Below are 11,538 nucleotides of genomic sequence, written 5' to 3' on the forward strand. Positions count from 1 at the left end.
TCATATTCCACATTATGCTGCTATTTTTTTCATCAGGTATTCACAAAGATATTCTAGAAAAATTGCCAGAGTGAAGATCTTTTGATTTGTTGGATTTCTGTTTCTCTTCTTCCCTAGTTCTTTATCCGTCTTTGTTTTCTGCCCATGATTCTAATTTCTAACTCCCAATCAGGGCAGAGACGCCTACAAAGGAAAAGTTCATGAGAGACAGGATAATACTCTTCCCATCCAAAACCTTACTTACTTTCTTTTTTTCCCCCTACTTTTCTTCTATCCAGAGTTTTAAAAATTCTTGAACAGCACACAGTTCTCTAACATTCTTACTGGTAATCAGTCTGTACTGCCCTAGAGCTACCAATCTCCCAGTCTTGTCCTCCTCTGTACTGCTCTTTCCACCTTTTTCTGAATTGGGAAGGAAACACTGGTGGATCAAATAACCTTGAGGAGGACAGGCTGCGCCCCATAAAGAGAGAAACAGACACATGATATCATGGACAGTCATTAAGAGACATTGGAAAAATATATTTCACCCTGTCACGTTGACTAGGGAGCTCACCAGAGAAAGACAAACATGAGACCCTGGTTATTCTGGAATGGATTCCCATTTCTCCTTTTTTTTTTTTTTTTTTTAAAAGACTATGACATCATTTTTAAATAGAAAGGGGGAAAAATTAGTCTTCCCCTTCTAATATGACTGATTTTGGTAGTTTGAGAACTTTGTTTACCATTGTCTCCCTTTACAGACTCCTAGGGAGGATGAGAGATTTTACCTTATAGCCTCTGGCTGGAAAAGTTTGGTCACTAAACGACCTCTTACATTTATTTAGAACTTCAAACATTTACAGCTCATTAGATTTCTAGATACCAGGCGTTGCAAAATACCTCTACTTTTTTTTTTTTTTCTTTTTTTTTAGGATGCTGAAGACCAAGGATAAATCAGTAGAGAAGCATTATACCAGAAAGATATAAAGTGACTCTCAGAAATTTCTTCTAAGACTGGGGGAAAAAATGCTTGACTTTGGGATTCAGAGAGCTCAATCTGCTTAATTGATTAGAAAAGAAGAGTGAAAGACCACTTGGTTGAAATAGGTATGTTCAAAGAGAGGAAGTATGGTGCACACAGAACCCTTTAATCTTTTGGTGAAAGGCGTAACCAGAGTCTGGAAACTGAATCACATATACAAGACTGAGAAATTTGCTTGACAAAGAGATTGACTGAGAAACTCTTGAGGAAAGTGTAGAGCCTTTATCACCTCTTCAAAGCCAGAATGTGATGCCTTTCCTCAACCAATTCTTACTTTATGCTCTGAAATTGTCTGTTACAAGGGTGAAATTTAATATCCTGTTATAGAAGAGCCCAGATATATACATCTCAGTCCCTTCTAGCCTGGATAAATTGGGGACTCATTTCAAAGAGGAGTAAACTAAGTATTGGAAAATACAATTTCATCCTCCATTATCAATCCTGTAGATCAGGATATCTGACAGTGAAAGATCACTTCCATGGCTCAAAGCCTTGGCATTGCAAGAAAATGGCTGAAAACACAGCAATTTTGCATGTTTTTATCTCTTTCCTTTTCTTGAAACCCAGGATATAATCAGCCAAGATGTCTTTTATTGATTATTTTAAAATTATTGATGATGTTAATGTTTTATAACTATAGTACCCTCTCATGGTTTTAGAAACAAAGAAATAAAGCTACATTGAAAATTAGAAGGTAAAATTTGCAAGCTGTAAATATAAGGTTCTACTGATTTCCACAAAGGAAAAAAATCACTAAGAAGCAATGTACTTGTGTATATCATTTGACTACCTATGGGATGGAGAGGAGCAACTGCTTGAAAACACACATTGAAAAAAAATATAGACCATTCAGTTCATGAAAAGATGAGAATAATTTGTGCAGCTGAAAATGGGGTGGGAATATAGCTAGAGAGAATGGAGACACAAATTGGAGAAATCTGTTATTAAGAAATAAGTTGAGAATTTCCAGGCTTCTTTTTTTTTTCCCACAGAATACAGAGATGAAGAAGGATCTAAATTATTTAGACTGCCTTCAGGCTATGTTTGGGGACCACTATTTTAAAAAGCTTGGGTTTGTGCTCTGGGATTTTATTGAAAGGACAAAATAAAACCCAGCTCTCTAGATGGTAGCTTATTAGCTGCAGTCCAGGATCTGGGTCTGATGATTTATTAGGGAGCAATGTGAAAATGCTGGAGACCTGCCATGGGTTTACAATGCAATGTGGAGTAAGGGAAGCTACCTACTGCACCCACATCCCTCCCTCTGGGTTCTATCTACCAAAAAGTGATATAAAGCTTGGTGGTAAAAAAAATGCTGGGACTGCAGGGAAAGTGACATGGAGGAGGGCAGCATTCCAGAGGGCCAAATTAATTTCCCTAGGGAGCCCCTGCTTGTAAAATCCCATAAACAAAATGTCACTTTTCATTGCTAAACCTCTTTGATTGCTAACAGCAAACACATGCCTTATTTTGGCATAAAGCTCTGCACCATCAAATTAAATAATGTTGAGTTGTTGTTTTGTTTTTGGTTTGCTTTTTTCCCCCTAACAATCTGTCTCACACATTCCTTGGCTGCCTTTAAAAGTCACTTGTAAAGTTTCACACTTGCATGCTGCGAACAGCGAACAGCGGGGCTGAAAAGCTCAGCGTCTCCAAGGATCAATAAGCTTTGAGTCGTTGTGGTTCAAATGGAGTGAAACAAGTCCAGCAAGTGACAACTGCCATCTCATGGTGACTGCAGGGAATGAAAGGGAAGATCTCCAGATGATCCCTGATGGCTGAGTGGGAGCATCACCTGAAGGCCTGATAAAATTACACAATGCTTGAACTTGAAGATACCAGGGCTTCTGTAAAAGAAATTACAGGTGAAATGCCATGAGGTCACTACTGTTGTAACAACAAAACAGCTCTAATATCAGAGTGTTCCTCAGTGTCAGCACCTGGCTATCTCTAAAGGTGCATTATAATGCCAGCTGAAAAAGTGGATTGGGGTTGGGTTGACAAAGCCCAAACCTGTACTGAAAACCAGACTTTTAAAAGAAAAAGCACAAAATAGGCACCTTGCCAGGGTAGGTTTCTACAGCTGACAACTGATAGGCTAAAATTATTCTAAAAGAAAAAGATATTAGCGTGCAAGGTGCTGTTGGGAGTTGGCAGTTTCCAGGAAGAGAACAGGATTTGAGGAATTTCCTCAAACTAAAAGAAAAATGTAAGAAAGCCTAATAATTTCAGAAGACAACTTAGAATAAGGTATTTACACTTAGGACAACTTTAATCTCATATCCTTCGGTGGATGTTATGAGAAATATATTCCTGATATGGAGCCTGTACTTCACTAGGCTCCCTGTGGAAAGGTTACCAGCCTGGAAACACAGTGGTTTCATTGGGAGCAGAACTTTGATTTTTAATGTGTATTAGGAATAATTCTTAACTGATCAGAACTAAGATACAGCTTTAGATCAACATGGGAAACCAAGCACCTCTCCATCAGCCCAAACTGCATCTCCTTCCCAGTTTGCCTTGAAGAGCAGTGGGTGGGTCAGCCTTCTCTCTCTTCTATCCAAGCTCTCAGTGCCACTGAGTTCAGTTCAAACACCCCCTCTACACAGTGATCCAACTGCCAGTGGGGTCTGCCACACAATTCCATTCATGTTATAAACCTCATTGCCTGATACAGATCTGCAGTGTTCAAAAAGATCCATGTACAGTTAACTTCATGTATTTTTAGTAAGCTTTCATGTACCATCTCAATTTAAAAGTAAAAAAGAAAAATGATAATAGAAGTTGAACAGAAGTAGATGTTGGTATTATTATGTGGACACAAATTATATTGAATGCTCGTTCCAATATCTAGCACTGATTATTCCCACCACCTTATCTAGAAATAATTAGTAAGCATCCTCCTGAGAATAGCAACCCTAATGCTTCTCTTTGCTACATTAAAATTACTCAGGCTTTACACCAGTGTAACTACACAAAGGATTACCATCACTGCCTACAGTTTTAAAACTCCTCTAGCCTGCAGAGTGAGCACAGTTTTTCAGTACAAGATATCTGGAGCTGATTTCCTTGGGAATTACAGAGCATAAAAACTGAAGACAGATACGCACTTAGCAGTAAGCCCAAGATTACATGTTTGTACTGATAACAGAGAAGTAATAAAAAGAAGCAAATACTTAGTTTAAACTTCGAGCATATGGAACAAGCATGCATGTGGAGAGGGAACTCAATTATTTAGTGAAATGGTGTTTTCAAAGTAGCAAGAATTTCCTTTTCATGCCCTGATGTTTTTCCCCTGCTACTTGTTTCTTTGGTTCATTTTCAGCCCCCACCTGCTCCTGGAGCAGCAGACAGATCTTGTCATCAAAGGCTTCAGGATCAGCCTAGCAAGCCAGGAAAGCTTGGTCCCTTCCCTGCTGCATCTGGCTGCCTCTGCAGGCAATTGGTCTTTCCTAGTGTTGAACATGAGGAGCTGAATTTGCCAGCCTTATTCAGCTTTATCTTAGAAAAGTGCACTTAGCAAGAAAATACACTCAAATACATGAAAAAAGAGCAAAACAACACAATCTTAAAGGGAGACCGATGAAAATTCTGCCACTTCTGATCATTAAGGCACTTATCTTCATAAATTTTAAATATCTCTGATGATTTCTGTGCCCATTTTTAGTATTGCCAGAGTATTTAAGATGAGGAACCACAGAGTTAAACCTATATCTAAAACAGAAGCTGCTGTCTTCACTTTTATTCAGCTAACAGGCCTTTGGGAACCAACATAGTTTTTAGGTAACCACTTGGGTGTGGAAGAGAAAGAAGACAGTGGTGGTGCCTTTCTTGGGCACCATTATCTTGGGGCTACAGCTGCTGTGTGCAGCAGGGGAGCCCTACACTCTAACTTGCCCTTCCCCTGCATGGGTTTGAACCCTTCTTCCTGAATGCATGCTCTAACTACCAGCCTAAAATGAATTTCAGTTGAGAGTTTTCTTGCTCACACATATCAAAGTAATCTTGATTTGCTTGAAAATATGAAAATGCTAAGAATAGAAGAAGGTGTTTGTTTTTTTTTTTTTACATTAAATTGAAGATAAAACAATATCTCATCTTTGAGTTCCTCTTGACTGTTCTGGAAAGGTTGGAACCAGCAATTTACTAGTCTCAACAGACAAACTATTTCTGGATTTTCATTCAAGCAGTGTGACAACCTTGCCACAATTATACTCATTCACACTTGCATTTGAACATAAAAAATTAATACTATATCCTTCCACAACACATATCACAAATCCACGAATTTCTACTTTCTCTAGCGAGTCATACATCTACCTGTCTCAGAGCATCCTTCTCCAGGGCATGTCAAGACCTCTCCTCTCTCCCTTTTTTAGTAGGATGTGGTTTGCAGACACTAATCAAGTCGATTTACTGTGTCTAGGTCCAAACCTCCCCAATTATTAACCATTCTTATGTAGCCTTACTGCTAAACTCTGTCTTATCTTTCATTACAGCAAGAATATAAATTTAGCAAATGTAAAATAGGGTCTATGACAGCTAGATTGCCTCAGTCTTAGCAAAGGAAATTAACAGATCTGGTTAGGTCATGAGAACAGGACTGGTCTCGTCCCTTCCTAATTTTCCCCTCCTGTCCAAACTGCTAAGCACTACCTCATATCAATCTCAAAGGACACGGTGGCAGGAGAGGTCAAATAACTTCTCTTAATCAGAAAGTAAGAAACAAAAGCACAGAAAAAGGTGCATGGAATGGACTGTTTTTGGCTGATCTTCTGCAGCTGGATAAATACCAGGGTACAAAACACAACCATCTCCTTGGTGGAGAGGGAGATGGAAAACATAGGCACCCTGCCATTTCTGGGGTATACACTTTACCCCAGGACATCTTTCTGAAGTATGAGGGAGCAAACTACAGTTTGTACAACATTGCCAATAAATGATTGTCAGTAAATCTAGGTCTAATTCATGGAACTAGAGCCAGCTGGAAGCTTTTTGAAGATGTGTTGCATTATCAGCCCAATTTGTAGAACTGGGTAATTTAGGCAGATTTCTGAATCCAGATTTTGTGATTTCCTTCCTTCACTCATTATTCATACAACATTCTTGACATTTCAAAATAAATAGAAGAAAACCTATTGTCTCAGTTTTGTTTTCAAATAGTAGAGCCAAAGAAAAACATAAAGTGGTAGAAACAGGATGTTTTTAGACACACTGAAACAAACATTTTTTGTGTTTGTTGCAAACTGAACATTTTAAAAATATTTAGTCATGACAAGAAAATTGAGATCCCAGAGATTTTGATATGAGAAGGCATTTCCTCTCCTAGTCCCAGTGAGTCAACTGCTCAGAATACAACAGCTATTTTATAATTTTCCATTGCATTCCTCCCACACCCAAACTCACATACATAGAACCAGCTTCAAATCTTTCCTAAACATCCATTTTGTATTACATATCTAATGTAAAAAGTATCTGGGAAGACAGTGCGTTTTCTTTAGTTACCAAGTTAAATGAAGAACCTCACAAATTTCTTTCACTGGTTCCTCCAGTTGTCATCATACTCCCAGCTCAAATCCCAGCATACTTTGCAGCCACGCAAGCTCTAGAAACATTGACAGTCCAGACCTTTTCTTCTTTCCAGTCCCATCACATTTTTCGATGCTGTTTCCCCTTTCTTCCTCTGCCAGCTCCATGACAAGGGAAGGAAAGGCACAAAATATCCCCAAGAATGTAAACGAAAAAGTGAAAACTCAGGACCTCATCCCAGCAGACACTAGAACATGAGATTTACTGCTGAACCGGCAGAAGTTTTCAGTCCTAAAAGCTCCAGTTAAACTGAAGAGAGGAATTTTTAACTGGCCTTTCTCCCCTTCAACTTTCATTTCTCAGGAAACTTCACCTGCACTTTGAGAACTAAACCAGAGCAATTAGCTTTTAGCCCTATCTTTTATAGCTAATTGCCCTTAAGGCAACTGCAAGGATTCCCAGGTGTCAGCTTTCTGTGGTGTTTATGCAAGTCCCAGAAGAGAGCAAGCAAAGACACTAAAATAGAAAAGTTCTTCAGCAGACATACAGAGAAAAAGGGAGCTTAAAAAGGCAACAAGGCATGATCATTAATTTTCTATGTATATCACGTTTACTCACTGAATTATACAATGTGATAGCATATTACAAGCAGAAAAAGCTTCTTAAATGTATAGATTAAAAAAAAACATCTCCGATTTCTTCAGCCCTACAATGACCCCTAATTGGCACTTGAAATCCTTTAGCCACCAATTTAATTATATTTCTAACACCCTTGAGAGTGTTTTCTTTTTTTTATTTATTTTAACTGGCTTTTTTTTCTCTCTTGACATTAATCTAAGAAGACTATGTGGGTGTTTGTTGTCTGAAACAGCAGTCACCACACTCAACAGGAAACAATTTTCTACTGCCTGGAGGTGAAAATTTCCCGTCAAATAATTGTAGGTGAACTCACCTTCATATGCCAGCAGGAGATGGCCACAGATGAGCTTTTCTACTGACATTTCCATCTGTTGGTTTGGTTTTTAGGTCCCTCCAGTCGTGTCTCAGTGGAGGGTGGTGCTAGGGACTCCATGACTTCCCAAAGGAAGAATAGCTGAACTTGCTGAACCCACACTCTGCTGCTGCTGCCACTCAGTAACTTCCTGTGCATGCAAGAACATGTTCCAGTCAAGTTTTCACCAAGAACAAAAGTCATAATTCCCAGTCTGAGGAACTTCAGAATTCTGCAGGACTACAGATACTGACTGAAACAGCATTTGTTTTTAGAAGCTAAGCTCATTGGGAAGTCCAGCAAGAGATGAATTGGAAACCTCTGTTATTACAGAAGTAGTCAAAGGTGTTAGACTTGTAGACGTCCCAAAATTTGGGGCTTAATACCATCATCCCAACAACTGCCTTGAGGTTTTCCTCACAGACTGTGATTACCAGGGCACATCTCTCTCATTCTGCTATCAGTTTCTAAATCAGACTTTTCATCTTAAATCTGGATGGTATCTGACCTACAGTAAGGTGTCTTTCTGGAGGCAATCATGTTTGTCATTAGCTTTCATGGCTATATGCAGAGCAAACAGCACTTTATATACAACTTCTATTTCCATGGAGGAAAACATAAGGAACAGAAATGGGACAAATGTAAGAAAAAAAAACAAAAATAACAACAGTAACAAAAATATTTGAGCATTTGTGCCATTGTAGGTCTTTTTTTGTGCTCAGTAACTTGTTTCAGATTAATTAGCAATCTTTGAGTGGTCCTGCTAAGCAGGTGGCAAACTAGAATGCATTGTTTTGCTTTGGTGCCCATATTTCACAGTGCACTGTTAATGCCTTTTTATTTGTATTTATTTTTTTTTTTTTGCTCCCTTGTTTTGTTTTATAAGTGTTCAGAGTGCTGCACAGCATTATGGTACACTATCATTTTTCAAGCCATTAAATGTTAACTTCATTTTCTTGTGTGAATTATGCTTTGCTCTTTTAGTTTTGTAATGAAAAGTAAGTACAGGTTATGCAAGCAATAACCCCTGTGTAAGCAGCAGCTATCTTTTTAAACGGTTTATTATGCCACAGTCTGGTACTCCATTAAATATAGATTACAGACTGTTGAATAAATGAATATCAACTAAGCAGCCCCATCCTTCTGTACATATCAACGCAAATAATGAATCATGGCACCTCATGAAAATGTATAACCCAGAAGAGTGGGTCAAGAAGTAATTACACATTTGTCTTATCTCATGCTTCTTGCTCTCAAACCAGGAAAATACATTTGTGATGTTTAGGGGACACTAAGAAAGCTCTTGCAACCTGTTTTTCCTGGAAGGTGAAAAAGTATTCTTTCTCATACTTTTATGTAGATGTGCTTAGATTTCCAAGTATGTTTCTTACACTATCCTTTTAAAAAGATGCTTTCATAGTTACGAACCTAGTACATTGAAAAATGTGGGTTCAAATTCATATCTCATCTCTTCCTCAGACCTCCTGTTTTACAAATAAGAGTAACTGAATGACTCAGCTTGGAAAATGTAAGTAATTACCAAAATAAATGGGCCAGTATATGCACTTGAGGTTATATTATATATTGTGTACAAATTGTAATTATTTAGATACTTATAAACATAGAAAGTGGACATCAAATCGGGACAGAAAACATGATTATGATACTCTTTAGAAACAGGAGTTATTAAAACTGATACTGATTAGTGATAACTGAAACTAAAATTTGGAGACTGAAATTCAAATTATGTTGCTTAAAGTCAAAGTAGACTAACCTGTTGCATATGGAACAGATTAAGAGTGGAATTAACTAATCATTAGGTTATTAAAATAATACCACTAACGTGAGTTGTATAACATAAAGTTATCTTTAGCAGCTCAGGAGGAATTATCTGCTGATCCCAGCTTGAATAAATGGACTCTGAGAAGAGACTATGTCAGTGGAGGGAAAAAATAAGCCAAAAAATTAACTTGCTTAAATACCATGTGCTCATATTTTCCAAGGCAAATTTTTGGCTACTGACAACCATCACAGTTCCTCTGATTTTAATGGGGATTATGCTTATTTACCCTGCTTGTGAAAACGTATTTAGAATCAGAGAATCTCCTCAGCTGGCAGGGACCCACAGGGATCATTGAATCCAACTCCTGGCCCTGCAAAGGACACCCCAAGAGCCACACCATGTGCCAGACAGTGTTGTCCAAATGCTTCTTGAGCTCTGTCAGGCTTGGTGCTGTGACCACTTCCCTGGGGAGCCTGTTCTACTGCCCAGCCACCTTCTGGGTGAAGAACCTTTTCCTAATATCCAGCCCAAACTTCCTCTAACACAATTTCAGGCTGTTCCCTTGTGTCCTATAGGTGATCACCAGAGAGCAGAGATCTGTGCCTGGCCCTCCACTTCTCCTCATGAAGAAGATATTAATAATAATTAGATCTGCTTGTTAAAAGCATTTAATATTAAAAATCTAGGAGTAGCCATATTTTCCCAGGAATTTATAACGTTTCTGCCAGAAACCGGGGGGAAAATAAGTTCAGCTTTCTGGTATGGGAACTGAAAGATACTTGATGGTTTTTGGCTTGCAAGTAATTTGTTAATATTTTGTTAAAGGAAAAGACACCAAATTGTGTTTTTGTTTAAAAAGACACTATTCATGCAAATAAGCTATATAATTACTGCATATGATTTTCCTCCCCTCCTCCTCCCAGCCTGCTAAGGCAGTAAATGCCAGAAGCCATGGAAGCCATTAAAAGGTAACATCTGTGCAGTCACAGGGTGACCCAGTTAATTTAGCACTGAGCACTTTTCAGATGCCAATATCCTCTGGAGTACCACAATGAAGATAGGGAGAAAGGGAGGAAAATGCTTATTGTTAAATGATATTTTTATGTTTCTATGAAGCACTTGGACCCTGTCTTGGAGACTAGTGGGAAAAAAGGCCAATTATTTTTTTCTGCCTGTGTCAAATCAGAGGTCCCAAAAATTGCTCAAAACCAAACACAAAAGCAAAGAGTAAAAGAGCAAACTGGGAGAAAATAAAACATTGGAACAATTCTATTGTCTGCCTATCAACTATTTCGTGTTATACAAGATATATACTATATTAGATGTAGTATTTTGCGGAGTCACAAATATGGACTGGCAAAACACATGAGTTTTATGACAATTTATGGCTCCAAAAATGAACCAGTGTTCTTATTATTAAAAGAACATGAAGAAAGCTGACTTTAAATGTCCTCAAGATTAGCTCCAAACTATCCCTTTTACCCAGTGTAAAGTTTTTCTAGCACTCCTTTCATCCAAGACCTCAAAATTCACTTAAAGTTTGAGGAAAATGCCAATATTCCTTGTGAAAGGCAGAGGAATTAAAGAAGAAAAAAACAAGGTCACACAGCGCTCCAATTCCATAATTTGTTTTTTCACTCTACATCCTTGCCATGTGTGAGCACAGACTAGTGTTCAAAACACTGAACATTGTTCTTGGTCATGTGCAACCGAGAAGCACAAATGAGTATCCACGTGCCTCATGTCCTGTCCTATTTATGTTACTTCCAGCTGATTTTGTACTGACTACCTGTATCTCCAACACCATATGCTGGTAAATGCTAGTATTCCCGTTTTATAGAAATAAAACATTGGATCAGTGTGAAGATAAACCGTTTTAGTATAATAAAATGGATCTGTAGACCACAATGAAAAAGTAGCAATTTAACATTTACTCTTTCTTCATCTTTGCAGTAAGCACATCTATATTGTATGTGCATTGAGAAACCCATACATAGTTACACTGCACCGGTGAAAATACACACCTGCTTTACCTGCTTGTCTCTTAAGAAGTGAAGAACTCCTTCCTGTTCTTCATAAACACTACTGAAAGCTTGTTACTTTCAATGATTGAAGTTGCTGTTTATATAAAGTGCTTGCAATTTCACTTTCTTGGACACTCAGTGGTGTGGTATGTGTAACTGCAGGTAGGGCACATTCCCTGGTAGAGAC

The 11,538-nt window shown here is 38.2% G+C and overlaps 1 long non-coding RNA gene across 1 annotated transcript; it reads right to left on the reverse strand.

Moving 5' to 3' along the window:
- Positions 1-1,966: 1,966 nt before the first annotated feature.
- On the reverse strand, positions 1,967-5,771 carry LOC137476968 (uncharacterized). Its single transcript, XR_011000755.1, has 2 exons — positions 5,345-5,771; positions 1,967-2,871 (listed from the first exon to the last, which is right to left on the reverse strand). It is a non-coding gene; the product is annotated as an uncharacterized lncRNA (long non-coding RNA).
- Positions 5,772-11,538: the final 5,767 nt, after the last annotated feature.

This window comes from Anomalospiza imberbis, chromosome 7, assembly GCF_031753505.1.
Source record: "Anomalospiza imberbis isolate Cuckoo-Finch-1a 21T00152 chromosome 7, ASM3175350v1, whole genome shotgun sequence".
Taxonomy (NCBI): Eukaryota; Metazoa; Chordata; class Aves; order Passeriformes; family Viduidae; genus Anomalospiza; species Anomalospiza imberbis.